The sequence below is a fragment of the Mus musculus genome, chromosome 15 (genome assembly GCF_000001635.26).
Source record: "Mus musculus strain C57BL/6J chromosome 15, GRCm38.p6 C57BL/6J".
NCBI classification, from domain to species: Eukaryota; Metazoa; Chordata; class Mammalia; order Rodentia; family Muridae; genus Mus; species Mus musculus.
In genome coordinates, this window is record NC_000081.6 from 48,552,122 (window position 1) to 48,570,331 (window position 18,210).

General features: G+C 37.6%; 1 protein-coding gene across 9 annotated transcripts in view; it reads right to left on the reverse strand.

Annotated features, from left to right (window-relative positions):
* Csmd3 (CUB and Sushi multiple domains 3) overlaps positions 1–18,210 on the reverse strand; it is a 1,211,921-nt gene that overhangs the window by 971,484 nt on the left and 222,227 nt on the right. The window lies entirely within an intron of this gene.

Below are 18,210 nucleotides of genomic sequence, written 5' to 3' on the forward strand. Positions count from 1 at the left end.
ATTATTTAAATGCAATTATCATTAGCCACAGGAGATTAAGAAGTGGATTTGTGTAGCTCAAAGCATTCAAGAGTGGAATGAGATTGACAAAATTTGTTTCATCATACTACCAAATACTTAGGTTTCTCTCATTTTTCATATTTCCATTTATCTAGTGACATTCTTCAAATATCTCTACACAGTCTCTTATCTTTTGTGTACATAAGAAAGCCCAAACTCCCAGGTAGTGATCATAATTTTCCATAAGGACACCACTTTCTAACTCTGAAAAAAACTGATAATATTTTTACCATATATTATTTCAGCCAAATATGTACTCATCTATAATATCATATATATATATTCATGTATGTGTGTGTGTGTGTGTGTGTACGAGCACCATTTTGAAGTGCCTGCCATTCTATTCCTTGCCTGTTCAGTGAATGAATTCTTTAGAATATAAATTAATGTCAAATTTTACACAAATCATTTACAACTTTTTTCTGTAGATCACATACGAATTACTTTAGTTCAAAGAATTAGAGACTTAGGAAAATAGAAAAAAAAATATGTTGAAATTGTGTATGTGTGCAAGTGCTTTTGTATGCACGTATAGAAAAGATGGCAACCTTGTAGCTCCATTAAGAGCCATCCATCATGTTTCTTTTAATACAGGTTCTCTCATTAGCTTAAAACTCACTAAGTCAGCTCAGCTAGCTGACCCCAGAGGTCTCTGCTTCTGCATTCTCAGTGCTTGATTTATAAGTGCATGCCACCATATAAGCTTGGGTTTTTTCTTTACATGGGTTCTGGGTATCAAACTATTGGTACTTGTGCTTGCACAGCAAACCTCTTGTAGAGTGGCCTATTTCTCTAGCCTCTCTAGTATCCTTTTAAATGAATTAAATTCTTTTTTTGTCTAAACACACACACACACACACACACACACACACACACACACACACAATGACAGATAATAAATAATAGCTCTTTGAGAATTGTAGTAGTGAGGATGTAGACTCCAGTGCCATGAAATTGTCAGGATGACAAGGATTCAAGAAGTCAGTGAACCTTGATTCTGTTCTCTCCTATAATACTGCTTACCCTCCATTTCTATAGGAAGTGTTATGTAATTTTAAAGAAAATTTACAGCAAATTAAAGGACTTCATGCAGTACGTATACATTCTTAGAGTTGTTTTCCAACTGAGAGTAAAATATACTGGGATAAATTCCACTAACAAAATCTAATCAACCTTATTTTAAACTCTATCTCTACCACTTACTAGTCTGTGCTCAATGAGCCTTTTAATACTTTACTTTCTTTTTAGGTATCAACCTCATTACTGAGATTTATTGTTGTTTTTTTAAATGAAAATTAATGGGAACTTAATCTGAGTTTAACAATGTGTTGGATTTCTTGATAATACCATATTCTAATGTTCATTTAATGGTTGCTTGATTCAAACTAAAAAGATATCCATTGTAGATGAACTTATTTTCCTAGAAAATGTGTATTTATGAGCCTTAAGTTTATTACATGTGCCTGATTTCACTCTATCAAAACTATATTCGCAATGTCAAAGATATTCCAATGAATCTTTTCTGCTATTATTCAGTCCATTAATCCTCAGTGAGATCTCAACATTTAGTATGTATTTTATCTTTTAAACACTGACACATACTAATCATGCTAACTAGTTTTGTTACTGGTTATAGTTCATGGAACAATATAAAAGGAAATGCTTCACTAAAGCTATAAGAAAAAAACCAACTAATTGAAACCAATTATGAAACTATCTCTCCATTCAGTTGCTTGAACTAGACTCTTCCCTCATTTTATACTGTCAGACCACATACTAATTTCCTTAAATAACCTACCCAATTGCATTTCAAGCTTTATTCAGTGAGCAAGCATACTTATGATTAAAATTAATAGGCACATGGCATGGATTGAGAGAAGATTGTAGTTATTAGGATTGTAATATGAATATAAGAAAGAATTAAATATCGTTGGACCTTCTTATTTTAATTAAGTACCCAAACACTCTTAATCAAGCATATAATTAAATTGAAGAGGAAGCTTATTGTGTACTAATTGCCATTGATTATTAATAACATGCTTATTTATGCATGCAAACACTATAATAACATATATCACCAAACAGTTTCTGAATGACAATAACTGAGTTCTGAATAATGAAACTATTAATGAAAGGGAATCTTGCACGAAATGTCAGGAAAGAAAATAACTCAGATAAACACATCACATGAACTACAGAATAGCATCAGTATTTATTTTCATTTTCTTTTCAATCACAATATGATTTTAGTAATGATATTATATTTAGGTAATAATACATTGAAACAATATATTTTTGCCATGAAACACAATTTAATTGTAATTTTAGCACTTAAGTAGTGACATTTCTACCATTTTTTTCATACCACGCATTTACAAACAATTTTCATCTTATGGTTTAAATTAACCTTTTTCTAGTTAATAATTAATGCCATTTAATAATCACTTGTTTATGAAGGAACCATTTTCTTTTTTTTTTCCCCATTTTTTATTAGGTATTTCGCTCATTTACATTTGCAATGCTATACCAAAAGTCCCCCATAGCCACCCACCCCCTCTCCCCTACCCACCCACTCCCCTTTTATGGCCCTGGCGTTCCCCTGTACTGGGGCATATAAAGTTTGTGTGTCCAATGGGCCTCTCTTTCCAGTGATGCATATGCAGCTAGAGTCAAGAGCTCCGGGGTACTGGTTAGTTCATAATGTTGTTCCACCTATAGGGTTGCAGATCCCTTTAGCTTCTTTGGTACTTTCTCTAGCTCCTTCATTGGGGGCCATGTGATCCATCCAATAGCCGACTATGTTTGCTAGGCCCAGGCATACTCTGACAAGAGACAGCTATATCCGGGTCCTTTCAGCATAATCTTGCTAGTGTATGCAATGGTGTCAGCATTTGGAAGCTGATTATGGGATGGATCCCCGGATATGCTAGTGTCTACATGGTCCATCCTTTTATCTCAGCTCCAAACTTTGTCTCTGTAACTCCTTCCAAGGGTGTTTTGTTCCCACTTCTAAGGAGGGGCATAGTGTTCACACTTCAGTCTTCATTTTTCTTGAGTTTCATGTGTTTAGGAAATTGTATCTTATATCTTGGGTATCTTAGGTTTTGGGCTAATATCCACTTATCAGTGAGTACATATTGTGTGAGTTCCTTTGTGAATGTGTTACCTCACTCAGGATGATGCCCTCCAGGTCCATCCATTTGGCTAGGAATTTCATAAATTCATTCTTTTTAATAGCTGAGTAGTACTCCATTGTGTAGATGTACCACATTTTCTGTATCCATTCCTCTGTTGAGGGGCATCTGGGTTCCTTCCAGCTTCTGGCTATTATAAATAAGGCTGCTATGAACATAGTGGAGCATGTGTCCTTCTTACCAGTTGGGGCATCTTCTGGATATATGCCCAGGAGAGGTATTGCTGGATCCTCCGGTAGTACTATATCCAGTTTTCTGAGGAACCGCCAGACTGATTTCCATAGTGGTTGTACAAGCCTGCAATCCCACCAACAATGGAGGAGTGTTCCTCTTTCTCCACATCCACGCCAGCATCTGCTGTCACCTGAATTTTTGATCTTAGCCATTCTGACTGGTGTGAGGTGGAATCTCAGGGTTGTTTTGATTTGCATTTCCCTGATGATTAAGGATGTTGAGCATTTTTTCAGGTGCTTCTCTGCCATTCGGTATTCCTCAGGTGAGAATTCTTTGTTCAGTTCTGAGCCCCATTTTTTAATGGGGTTATTTGATTTTCTGAAGTCTACCTTCTTGAGTTCTTTATATATGTTGGATATTAGTCCCCTATCTGATTTAGGATAGGTAAAGATCCTTTCCCAATCTGTTGGTGGTCTTTTTGTCTTATTGACGGTGTCTTTTGCCTTGCAGAAACTTTGGAGTTTCATTAGGTCCCATTTGTCAATTCTCGATCTTACAGAGCAAGCCATTGCTGTTCTGTACAGGAATTTTTCCCCTGTACCCATATCTTCAAGGCTTTTCCCCACTTTCTCCTCTATAAGTTTCAGTGTCTCTGGTTTTATGTGAAGTTCCTTGATCCACTTAGATTTGACCTTAGTACAAGGAGATAAGTATGGATCGATTCGCATTCTTCTACATGATAACAACCAGTTGTGCCAGCACCAATTGTTGAAAATGCTGTCTTTCTTCCACTGGATGGTTTTAGCTCCCTTGTCGAAGATCAAGTGACCATAGGTGTGTGGGTTCATTTCTGGGTCTTCAATTCTATTCCATTGGTCTACTTGTCTGTCTCTATACCAGTACCATGCAGTTTTTATCACAATTGCCCTGTAGTAAAGCTTTAGGTCAGGCATGGTGATTCCACCAGAGGTTCTTTTATCCTTGAGAAGAGTTTTTGCTATCCTAGGTTTTTTGTTATTCCAGATGAATTTGCAAATTGCTTGAAGGAACCATTTTCTAACTGGTTCATAGCACAAATATTCTGTAAGTAGGACCAAAATCATATGACTGTTTCTTAGGACCCAGAGGAGAACTTACTACTTCTGGTTGACAGGTCCCATTCCCTAACATGTTCTCAATATTTGCATTATTATTATTCCTTTTCTAATAGTTACTCTTAATAGCTATTATCTAATAACACCCCACATATTCTATATGTTACCTTTATTATAAAGTCTCTTTCTCATTTGCCATAACAAATGTAACTAAAAGTACCTAATATGTGCTCCTCCTGTGGAGTAGTTAAATCTAATCAGAAAGTGGCTGATTACTCCACTTCTAGCTGAGGATATATATGTATATAGAAGTGTCAAAAAAAAACTATTTCTATATTGCTATTACAAACATGCTTATCATTAGTTGTCTCTTCTCTTATCCTTCCTTGGTCCTATCCTTCCAAACTTTTCCTCAGTTTAACTTTTCTCACCATAATATTTTAAATAAAATTATAAATATTTTAAGTTGTCAACACTAACACCACATAAACTCATATGTGTGTCAAATTTTTCATTCCTATTAAAAATTACTAGATTAGAAAACAGGTCATAAATAAGTAGCTTTTATACAAAAATTACAGCTGTGTGATGTTTTGGTGTACAAATGCTACAAAACATCAAAATCAAGCTCAATAAAGCAGATTTATCAATTTTCTTGTATATTATATTTTTATGGAGGGATATTTGAAACACATTAATAGTTATCTTGAAATGCATAATGCATTATTCCCTACTGTTTACACACTATTATAAAATACACCTCAAAATCTATTTTTACTGGCTATATGATACTCAATATTTTTGATCAACAACATCCTGTGCTTCCTGTGTATTTTATTTTCTCATGTTTTCTCTTCATACAAGATCAATTTTAGTAGAATTCATTTACGAGTAATACTATGTGGCCTTCTTTTTCTATAGTTGCCTAATTTACTGAGTACTGATGGCCGCCAGAGTAATTTATATTGTTACAAATCTGATAATTTTGGTCTTCTTTTTTCTTGAGTTTCATGTGGTTTGTGAATTGTACTTTGGATACTCCAAGTTTCTGGGCTAATATCATTCACCAAACCCAGACACTATTGTGAATGCCAACAAGTGCTTGCTGACAGGAGCCTGATATAGCTGTCTCCTGAGAGGATCTGCCAGTGCCTGACAAATACAGAGGTGGATGCTCACAGCCATCCATTGGACTGAGCACAGGGTCCCCAATGAAAGAGCTAGAGAAAGGACGGAAGGAGATGAAGGGGTTTGCAGCCTCACAGGAGGAACAACAACATGAACTAACCAATATCCCTAGGACTAAACCACCAAGCAAAGGGTACACATGGTGGGACTCAGGGCTCCAGCTGTATATGTAGCAGGGAATAGCCTAGTTGGTCATCAGTGGGACGAGAGGCCCTTGATCCTGTGAACGCTCTACGCCCCAGTGTAGGGGAATGCCAGGGCCGGAAGGCAGGAGTGGGTGGGTTGGTGAGCAGGAGGTGATGAGATGGGATAGGGGGTTTTTGGAGGGAAACCAAGATAGGGGATAACATTTGAAATGTAAATAAAGAAAATATCTAATAAAAAAAGAAAGAAACTTATGAACAAAAAAAAAAGATAATTTTACATTCTTTTATGAGTAAGCATTATTTTGCTATGGGTGTTTGCCACATTTTTATCTAGTTATTTGAAAATAGGTATGTGTCCTATTTTCCTATCTGTGTATTTATAAATACTACATTAGTGTACATTTATATTACTTCAAAATATTAATATATTTCTTTGGATTTTATATTCAGAAGTGGGATTGTATCTTAGTCTGATATTTCCATTCTTATTTCTGTGAACGTTCCCCACAGTTCTCTAAATGACTATGCTAATCTACAGCCTCTAGCATATGAGATAGTTTCTTTTCTACTATATACAGAGACGTGGTTTAGAGTTCTAGAGTATTAAATTTTTTTATTTAAATTTACTTCTTTCCAATTTTCTATCAAAAACCTGTATCTATATCTAAAATTTACACATTCTGACATTAACAATAAATTTATTTTAATCAGATATTGAGGGTATTATAATGTTTTTTAATATATAATTCACACCCCCTGCTTTACTCAATGTTCCTTATATACTTGGATCATTTATCTCATTAATTTGTCATCTTTAAAATTTGTCTATGAAGGGTGTCTGCCTTGTTTGTAAATGACCACTGCTGCTACCATAGATTGCCTTCAATTTCTGTGCTCCTACAACTAGGTATGTTCTACTGAACACTATCTGTAAATGTCTATTTTACTTTTCAGTAGCATACATCCTTGTCCTGTAGTATTATTCAGGTTCCCATTATATTGCAAAACACAATTACACAAAATATTTTGCTCATGCATTTTGAAGTTTTCTTCTATTTCCGTAGTTTCTGTTGTTCCATATGATTCTTCCGGTGTTTTGAACTTTGGCCTCTTTACAAAAGAAGTCATCAACAAAGAAATAACATTTGTTTGCTATTTACAAGCACGATTGTTAAGTGAGTGGATTCTCTGAGCACCTCAGTGGCTTTTGAGACGTCTGCTCTTGACTGTGGGATGATTGTCTTGATTGTTTTGTTGAGAGACTCATTATAACAGCAGGTTTTCTTCTATTGAACTACTTATACTCCGCATAAAAGAATTTCTGTCACCACCTCGAGAACACATAGCTAAGCCCACAGCTCTCTGTGAGCGAAGGTGACAAATACTGCGTACATGGAACGTGTTAGTACTTTGAGACGTCCACACAATCCACTGGTTCTTGAATTGGACCTGCTTATAGCTGTGATGTAGAAAATGATGTACTCGTTTCATAGAATAAACCACGCAATTATTGCTAGGATACGAATGAGCAGTTGCCTGCCTTGTGCTTGTGGACACTTCTTTGCTTTTGATTTAGAAGGAAGCAATCTTCTTTTTAAGATGACCTTTACCGCCTCTTTTAGAAGTTTCTTCTGGCACAAATTGTTTTGTCTTCTGTTATAAATTGGCTTTTTTTTTTTTTGCTTCCCTTTGAAAGATATAACTTTCCACCTCCTAGTGAATTTTAAACCTCCCTTCCTTCCTTTCATTATAATTTGCTTCATGTTTTAAGGGTGTCGCTTGCGAGCTCAGATTTCTCCAGAACTTACTACACACCCCTTGTTTGCCCAAGACTTGTTGTGATCCTCTTGCCTCATTATCCTAAGTGTTTAGAAGGGTGAAGTACCACACCTATCATCTTAGCATTACTCATTTAGTTACTGGCTCCTATGATGGCATTTGCTTGGCATAAATCTCCTTACACTAGAATTTTAATATTCCCTTTTAAATAGCTATTTAATATTCCCTTTTATTTGATAAGCTTTAAAAGAAAATAATAGACCCTGTATTTAAATGAACATTTGGCTGTACATATAACATTCATTCAACAAAGTGAAAACTTGAATAAAACCGCAAACAGGCAACTGATTTAAAAGAAATGCACAATAAGGGTGAGAATACAGTGAAATTTGAGATTTGTTTCAAGTTTTTATTAGATATTTTCTTCATTTACATTTCAAATGCTATCCAGAAAGTCCCCTATACCCTCCCCTCGCCTTGCTCCCCTACCCACCCACTCCCACTTCTTGGCCCTGGCATTCCCCTGTACTGGGGCATATAAAGTTTCCAAGACCAAGGGCCCTCTCTTCCCAATGATGGTCAACTGGGCCCAATGATGGTGGACTGTAGACCCCTTCAGCTCCTTGGGTACTTTCTCTAGCTCCTCCATTGGGGGCCCTGTGTTCTATCCAATAGATGACTGTGAACATCCACTTCTGTATTTGCCAGGCACTGGCATAGCCTCACAAGAGACAGCTATATCAGGGTCCTTTCAGCAAAATCTTGCTGGTGTTTGCAATAGTGTCTGTATTTGGTGGCTGATTATGGAATGGATTCCTGGGTGGGGCAGTCTCTGGATGGTCCATCCTTTCATCTCAGCTCCAAGCTTTTTCTCTGTATCTCCTTCCATGGGTATTTTGTTCCCTATTCTGAGAAGGAGTGAAGTATTCAAGCATTGGTCTTCCTTCTTCTTGATTTTCTTTTATTTGGCAAATTGTATCTTGGGTATTCTAAGTTTCTGGGCTAATATCCACTTATTAGTGAATGCATATCAAGTGAGTTCTTTTGTGATTGGGTTACCTCATTCAGAATAATATCCTCCAGATACATCCATTTGCCTAAGAATTTCATAAATTCATTGTTTTTAATAGCTGAGTAGTACTCCATTGTGTAAATGTACCACATTTTCTGTATCCATTCCTCTGCTGAGGAACATCTGGATTCTTTCCAGCTTCTGGCTATTATAAATAAGACTGCTATGAACATAGTGGAGCATTTAGAGCAATAGGACAACATTTTAAGATACTATATTGTCATTGCCCATTTGTCACATCTCATAGAATGCATGACAGCAAGAATGAGTTCTAATAAAAAATATGGACTTCATGATAAATAAGTATAAGTAGGTTCATGGGTTGTCCAAATCCATTGCTCTGCTACAGGGTATTTCTAGCAGGAAGGACTGTGAGTATACAGAAGGTAGAAATAGATGAAAAACTCTCAATTAAATCACCATTTTTTCCACCCAGAATTATTCCTGTCTAAAAGAAATGCAAGGACAGAAATGGAGCAGAGCCTGAAGAAATAGTTGTCCAGTGACTGGCCCATCCCATGGGTGGGCACCAGACCCTGACACTATTACTGTTGCCATGTTGTACTTGTGTTGCAGACAGGAGCCCATCATCTCTAGGCTCTGACAGGCTCTATCAGCACCTGAAGGAGCTGAAGACGATGGCAACCCAATAAGAAGACCAACAGTGTCAACTAAACTGGACTCCTGGGAACTTCCAGATTCTAAGCCACCAACCAAAGAGCATACATGGGCTGGTTCAGTGCCCTTGGCTCATATTCAGCAGAGGACCACCTTATCTGGCTTCAGTGGGAGATTGTGAGTTAAAATGGTGCCCGGAGTCCAGCTCAGGGCTCTGGCTGCTGGGTGAGGCAGGATGCTGGTAGTTTAACCTCTAGATGGGCTGTGAGAAGCAAGAGCTGCAGGCCCCCCTCTCCAGGGATGGGAAGTGCAGTCTAAGGTTCCCGGGTAACTGCCAGAGTTGACTCAAATGAAGGCAGAGACTGGCAGGTTCTCAAGACTCTTGGGCACTGCAGACACCACTGGATGCCTCCGAAGAGCTGAGAAAGGAGTTGGGCCTGTGGGAAAAGACTCTGGCTTGGGACCAAAGGGAAAAGGGCAGGAGGAGAACTTCAGCTGGATCTTGAAGGGATGAGAGTATCCTAGGCTTGCTAGGTCAGCTTGGCTTGATGGAGACCATGGCTGAGAACACAGAGAAGCCTTCTGTGGGAGATTAGCCATATGAATCTTTAAAGGAAGATGTGCTCCATTGTTCCAGCATGGCTGATCCAGATGAGAAGAGACAGTCCATACATGGGTTTAAGGCATTTATTGTCATGGCAGAGAGTTGTGATAAGTGAAACTGTACCCCACTTTCTCAGGGTGAGCCTGAGGTTAAATACAGTTTGCAGGGAGAGTGTCTGGGAAGGGGTGCCAAGAGGGTAGTAGAGGCAGAGAAAGGCAGAGAGAGGGAGATATAGAGAAATAGAGGCCGGCCATTCCACATGGAGAGAGGAGGGAAGGGAATGCAGAGAGAAGAGGAGCAAGAGAGCAAGAGAGAGGGGAAAGAATAAGAAAATAAGAGAAGCAAGAGTAAGAGAGGGGGAGGCTGCAAACAGACCCTTTTATAGTGGACCAGGCCTACCTGGCTGTTGCCAGGTAACTGTGGGGAGAAACATACCTGGCTGTTGGCAGGTAACTGTGGAGGTGGAGTCAACACAGAATTCCAGGGACTTGGGAGGAGTGGAGTTGACCTACATGACTGATGGCCACAGAATTATGGAGCTGAGAACTCTTGTCAGAAGCCTGGTGTCTGGGGGCATGGCAAACACCTTTAGTCCCTTGCAGATTAATCTGCTGGGTCTCCAGGGTTTAAATCTAGCTCAACCAGAAAACAGGCTGCCTTTCACAGTTCCACAGGAGAGAAAGTACCTTCCTTATCTTGTAGCAATTTGGTGCCTCACGGAAGGGGGATGCTGGGGGGGGGGGGGCATACTCTCACAGACAAAGGGGATGGAGGATGGAGTGAAAACTCTGGGAGGTGGAATCTGGAGGAGGCCAGCATTTGGAATGTAAATAAATAATTAATTTAAAAAACAGCTTTTGCTTATCTTGACTCAGATACTTGTTTATAAAATAGGTTTCATTAATTGTGTTTGGTTATAGAATCATTGTTTGAATGGAAGCTGCCTTCATGGCAGTGATTCCCCAGCTAGTCATGCTTCTTGGAGAGGTAGGACAGGCTTCATGAGCGGTTCTTCCCTGGTATACATGGGACACTGAAGGCATGCCTTGGGGGTTACTTATTTCTACAACCACAGCATACTCACTGGAGTTGTGAGGCAAATTAAGCTTGCCTCCACTAAGTTGTTTGTGTCAGGCAGGTATTCAGCCATTTCAATGCAAAGATAATGAATATTATACGTGTGTATGTGCATGTGTGTCCATGTGTGAAGACTAGGAAATGCTCAACTGCCTTAAATTTTCTGACATATATTGACAAATCTTCATCCATTTTTTATTGTATCCACTGACTCCTACCTGTTTCACTTGCAATACAATATCTTCCTCTCAAATACTAAGAGTTTTACTCTACTTCTATCAATAGACCAGAGCCATATATCAGTTGTATATTGTCCTTTATACTGCACTTGATATGGGTAACTATCTCTCTTTCTCTCTTTGTAAAGTACATTCAGTAATGAGAAGATGCCATTCTCTCCATTCAAATATTCCTTATGTCTTATGTTTTCCAGTTTCAGGTACTTGTTAAAGACTTTCATATTTCGGGGAGAAAACATGATTTTCAAGTAGCTAGAATACAAAAAGATTATCAAAACAGCTTAAGTTAAATGTTAAGGTCATAGAAATCACAAGAAAAGCACTTTAGATCTGAGCAGAAAGTGATATTTATAGGCCACAGCGAGCACACATTTCACAGATGTGTCTCTATAAAAAATGCTGGAAGTATAGTTAACAGAGTCTGAGATAAACAATTAATAATATATAATTGTATGGGAAAGTCTAGGGAGTTTTCTAGTTTAATTTATTAAATTTGATAGTGTAGATGTTGGAAGTTTAAGATCTCATTCTTGATAAATGAAAGAAGAATTTTTCTTTGACTTAAAATTTTTAACTACTGTATTTGAGTTTAATACTTAAATATTCAAAAGTAAAATGATTTGAAATATTTTTCTTTGTTTTTAAGTTAGTTTTTATTTAAAATATCTTTTCCTCATATGGTATATCCTGATTTCAGTTTCTTCTTCCTTTATCTCTCTCATTCTTTCCCACTTCCCTTTCTATCTGAATTGTTGCCCATTTTATTATTAGAAAACAAAATAACTGCTAATATCATAATATAATATGAAATAAAAATAAGCAAAAACTAATAGATCAGAATAGGACAAAACACACAGAGACAAAGAACCCCCCCCCAAAAAAAAAACAAAAACAAAAAACAAAAAAACACTGAACAAGAAGCCATAATCTGATGCAAAGGATCTCTAGGGGGAAAAGAGAGAAGATTGTTTTTTAATAGCATATCTTCTTCAGATCTAGAGACCCATCTGATCCAGATATGTCCTGACGCAGTGATGTGCCTCTCAGTCTCTGATTTGTTTACTTCTAGTCCTTCTTGTCCACCATCCCCTCTTACATTCTTTCTATATCCTACTGAATTCAGAGAGCCCTGAATGTAGGGATTTGATGGAAACAACCTGTTTAGGGTATAATATTCCAGTTTTCTTACTCTCTGCATATAATCTGGGTCTAGGTCTCTGTTTTTGTTTCTAGCTGTTACAATAATAAACTTCTCTGATTATGGCTTATTAAGGCACTGATTTGAGTCTCGCAGAATGTTTTTAGGATTCATTTTATGTTTTTTGATTTGTTTGTTTGTTTGTTTGTTTTCAGAACAGTGATATTTGTTTTAACCTAGATTTCTGGGTTATCTAGTCTCAGATTCTTGGTAACAGAAGCAGTCTTTAGTATGGGTTCTGTCTAGTGGAGTGTACCTAAAGTCAAATTAGATATCGCTTAGTTACTCCTAAAAACTTCGAACCACCATTGCACGATCATATCTTCTTGTAGGCAGAACACCATGGGAGATCCAAGGGCGTATTGGTTATGCTTCTCCTTTCATAGCATAAAAATTACCTTCCTGTATACAAGACACTAATATGTTGCAGGGAAAGCTGTATGTTGACACTTGATTTCTCCACGTTCAATTAGTTGGATTAGTGTTGTCTTGGGCTAATCCCTTGGGTAAATCCTTCATGTATGTGTGTGTGTGTGTGTGTGTGTGTGTGTGTGTGTGTTGCAGAAGAGATCATAGTTTTAGATATGTAGAGTTTGCAAATTAGTTGTGGGAAAAGAATCCATGTCTATTTGGATTGTGCTAGTTCCATTTGTTTGTTTGTTTGTTTGTTTAGATAAGGTCTTGATGTGTTAGCCAGACTTGACACAAAATCTTTTTTTTGTTTTTGTTTTTGTTTTTTGTTTGTTTGCTTGTTTGTTTGTTTCGAGACAGGAATTCTCTGTGTAGTCCTGGCTGTCCTGGAACTCTCGCTGTAGACCAGGCTGACCTCAAACTCAGAAATCTGCCTGCCTCTGCCTCCCAAGCGCTGGAATTAAAGGCATGCGCTACCACTCCCAGCGACACAAAATCTTAAGATTGCCTATTTCTACTGTCTCTGGAATCACTAGACTGTGGGTTGAGCATCCATATTATAACTAATGTGTTATAACTGGAAATGCAGGCCACCACTTCCAGTAATAACTAATTATTTAGCCTCTGTTCTTGTATTTTTTATTTGAGAGTTGCACAGCCAACCACATAGACATAGAAGGGCAACTTATAAGACACTCAAGGATGTCTTCTTTCCCAAGCCAATAAATTCATTTACCAAGAAATGTCATCTTGAACAAGGATCAAGACAGGTTTCAGAAGAATTACTCCTTCAGCTCCTTCTGTCCTTTCTCTAGAGCTGAAGTGGTTTGCAGCCCCATGGGAGCAACAACAATATAAACCAATCAGTAACCCCGGAGCTCCCAGGGAATAAACCACCAACCAAAGAGTACACATGAAGCCCATAGTTCTGGCCACATATATAGCAGAGGTTGGCCTTGTTGGACATCAATGGGTGGAGATCCCTTGGTCCTGTGAAGGCTCTATGCCCCAGTGTAGGGCAATGCTAGGACCAGGAAGGAGTGAGCGGGGGAGTGGGAATAGGATAGGGAGTTTTCAGAGACAAAACCAGGAAAGGGAATAATATTTGAAATGTAAATAAAGAAAATATCTAATTAAAAAAAGAAGATTTACTCAATTCTGAGTAGCTTTTCCATTTTATTCTTTTTATAAAATATTCGAAATTTCAATAGAATTACAATGTTTCTTCTCTTCCATGTTTTTTCAAACATTTCCATATAACTCTTCTTTTACTTTTTCAAATTCATCATCCTTTGTTTAAATTCTTTCTTAGCCTGAACATGGCTCCTGAAATTCTCAATTCTCTCTCTCTCCCTCTCTCCCTCTCTCTCTCTCTCTCTCTCTCTCTCTCTCCCTCTCTCTCTCTCTCTCTCTCTCTCTCTCTCTCTCTCTCTCTCTCTCTCTCTCTCTCTCTCTCTCGGTGTCTGTGTGTGTCTGCCTGTGTCTGTGTATATTTCTCTCTAATTTTGTCTTATATTAGTTCTCCCTTTCTTTGATTTTCTATCTCTGTCCCTCTTTGGCACTTATTTATGCTTCACTTATTTGTATTTTGTGAAATGGTTCAAATTCACTACAGAGATTATTACCATAAAAGTGAACTTTGTTATGATCCATGTCATTATGATCCACTGCCAGTTTATGAATGAGTAACTGTGCTTGTTTAGGGACTGAAATTGAAGCCTGAACCTAGACCATGAGTTCAGGACAGTACCTATTTCAACTTCATTAAAGTGAATATATTTCATTCATTGGGGAAAATGCTGAGTACTGTCAAGTTAGCTAGTGATGGAGAAATACAGATTAAGGCCAGATACTTAACAGTAACATTTATATTCAATGTTAATATTTGCAGTGCATATTTGAAGTCAGATTATATATCATTGAGCATAACCAGGACCATATTCCTTTGGGTTGCTATGACTATCATTTCTAAATAAATTGTTCTTTAGTGTACAAATGTTGTTTGAATGAGACAATGTTTTAAATCATAGTCAGAGAATGCAGCTTTAGTTACATTTATCAAATCTTTAAGTTAAAACATCCCTTAACTTGGTTTTCTTACTGTATTATATTTCAAATGAGAATGCTCCACCACACAAAGTACACATGCATAGCAAGGCTGGAATATATGTTGTCTATCATTCCATGCAAAATGAGAAAAATGGGCCTCAGATACTAGTAGCTGCCTGTCCAAGGCACATAACAGAAGATATATAGTGTTTTAATATGAATAGAATAATTTTTACCCACTTCACCTTTTTTTTTAATTAGGTATTTTCCTCGTTTACATTTTCAATGCTATCCCAAAGGTCCCCCATACCCACCCCCCATCCCCTACCCACCCACTCCCCCTTTTTGGCCCTGGCGTTCCCCTGTACTGGGGCATATAAAGTTTGCAAGTCCAATGGTCCTCTCTTTGCAGTGATGGCCGACTAGGCCATCTTTTGATACATATGCAGCTAAAGACAAGAGCTCCCGGGTACTGGTTAGTTCATATTGTTGTTCCACCTATAGGGTTGCAGTTCCCTTTAGCTCCTTGGGTAATTTCTCTAGCTCCTCCATTGGAGGCCGTGTGACCCATCCAATAGCTGACTGTGATCATCCACTTCACCTTTTTTAATCCAATTACTATGACTTGTAATACTTTCCAGAAGTCTACAAAAGCTGTGTAGAAATGGCTAGAACACTAGCATGGCCAACTATAGGTATTACTAACTGGCAAGTTATGTGTGCACAAGTGTGCAGCAATAGCTGGAACTTCACTTCTAGGTGAAAGCCCTTGGTGTTTAACATGAGTGATGAGGACATTGTGCAATCATGGTTTGACAAATTCACCAATTTTCTTCAACCAAACCCTCTTTCGCAGGCTTCACATTTATATTCCCAACTGCCTACTTGACATCTCTGTTTAGATATTTTATGAGCATCTCAAATTTAACACATCCTAAACAATTCATGCCTTTTCACATTAGTCCTTTCTATCTTTAGTTAGCCATGCTACCATCTTCCAAATCTTTGAAAAGGAAAAATAAAACTGCTTTTTATCTACTGCTCTGACTTCTCTCACTCATTTCCTCATTTATCTCTCAATTATAATCCAACTGTTCTGAAGGTACAGCCCTGCTCATAACTTTCAAACCAAATCCAGGCCCCTGGCTGGTCTTGTCTGTTCTTTGTGACCGGACTATATCCTATTCAGCCTCTCGGCAACTTCAATCTATAGTAATGTGTCACAGGAATAACCGTTATCTTTAAAGGAGTATTAGAACACGATTCTCAGCTTCATTATCAACCAAAGATATTTCTGTTAGTGTAAAACCCATAACTTAGGATTCTTGCTTTATAATGTATTCTAATGGCTTTTTTCATGTTCCTTGACAAGAATCCACCCAATACTTAAAATTCTTTCGTCCTTCCATGGTGATCTGAACTGTCACTTCCTCAAATGGGCAGCTTGTGTTTCCCTCTTTATATTGAATCTCCTGGCTCCAAGAGTATATGTGGACTTTCCATTACTAAACTTGGCATTTATTTTTTTATTATTTGTACAACATATGTGTATTTTCAGACAGACACTGACAGCTTTTGTTCACTAACAGCTCTTAGTGCACTGCATAAAACCTGGAACATGAAATTGCTAAGCAACTGCAGTCTGCATTAATGAGTCAGAGTAGAAAGCTCACAGAAATGCTAGGGTCTACTCTCAGGTTGAAAGCTGCTCTCTAAACCACTTGTTACCTCTGTCAGTGTTCGTGCTAGGGTTGGCTTCACAATAAAACTTCCCATGTATTATGGAACGTTGACTAATGTTTATTCGTGTCTGCCCTATGGTCGGAGTTCAGCTGGAATGATTTTAAATAGATCAGAGTTTTATTTAAAATATGGATAAACCAACTCTTTACTGTTTGAACCTTGGGTGGAATCATTTCAATGGTGAAGTTCATTGAAAATGTGTTGCCTTTTCATTTTCTCACTATCACCTGCCTGTGGCCTAAAATTCCAAAATTCCTATGTAGTTCATTCAGAAGTTAATTGAAGCTTGAAACACAGAAATTGAAAATGATGAGTAGAGCTCTACTCAAACAAACTTCTCTATTCTTAGGTGTCTGCAAATTATCTAAATGAAACATTCCTATGTTCTGAGCAAAAATGTATGCAGTGCCTATTTGTTTAATATTTTTGTTGTTCATCAAGAACACTGCATATTACTTAGGAAGTCTGTAATTTATTGATACCGCATGAATTCATCACACAAACAATGGCCACTGCCACACAGTATCTGTAATGACTACATGTTTACAAGGGGGGCACACTACTATTAATATAAATACTACTGTTAGTATAGAGAGACAGCACATATGTTTCTGAAATTAAATTATTTTTAAATAAATCTATATAGTACAAAGTTTAATTATAATAGATTGTCCTAGGTAACTTAAATCCTTACATGATTATTTCATTCATGAATTCCTTTAATAATTTATAGAAGAAAAATAGAAAAGCTAAATAGTCAATTTTATATGTATTTTACCCCCACACACACACACAAAATAGGATAATTTTTAGTTCATCAAAGTTGTTTCTAATCAATTTATTGCTGGTACACACCATAGAGACTTAGCCCAAAGTGCCAAAACCAACATGCACATGTTTTACCACTGAAACAGAGCCACAAAGCTGGAGAAAGTAAAATGGGACAGAGCAATGCTTTGTTGATGTCCCTTTCACACAATTGTAAATTTGCTGGAATCATGCCAAATGGTAACACTTGACATCATAGCCATTCTGTTGTTATAAACCAGAGCTGGTACAAAGCAACTTTCCACTGCATAATGGCTGCTGTTTTTGCTTAAAATTAATTGCACATGTGTTTAATTATATAGCAGCTCTTGAAAGTGATTATGTAAAATGTTATTTCTTCTTGGTCTTGCTCTCATCTCTCAAATTATAGTTCTCTATCTCTGAAAGCAACAATGAATTTTAATAAAGGGCATGGTTTGCAAATTGCTGCTCCCAGGATGCTGCCACTGACTAAAAAGCTTCTTTTCGAAAATGAATGAAGTTCTATTGTCTTTGTTCACTTGCTAGAGAGACTAGAATTACTTCTCAAAGCCTCCAGAGGGCGCTGAGATTATAATCAGTTGAGATTGGAGAGCGGCCACCACTTTGCAGAGGCCTTCATCATCCACTTAAGTCTGCAGACTTTGGTTTTGTTGTTGCTGCTTAGGAGACTGTTGTTTGTTTGTTTGTTTGTTTGTTTGTTTGTTTGTTCGCTGGGTCCCTCTTCCTCGCATGTGCTTCCCCTTGTCAGTGTGTC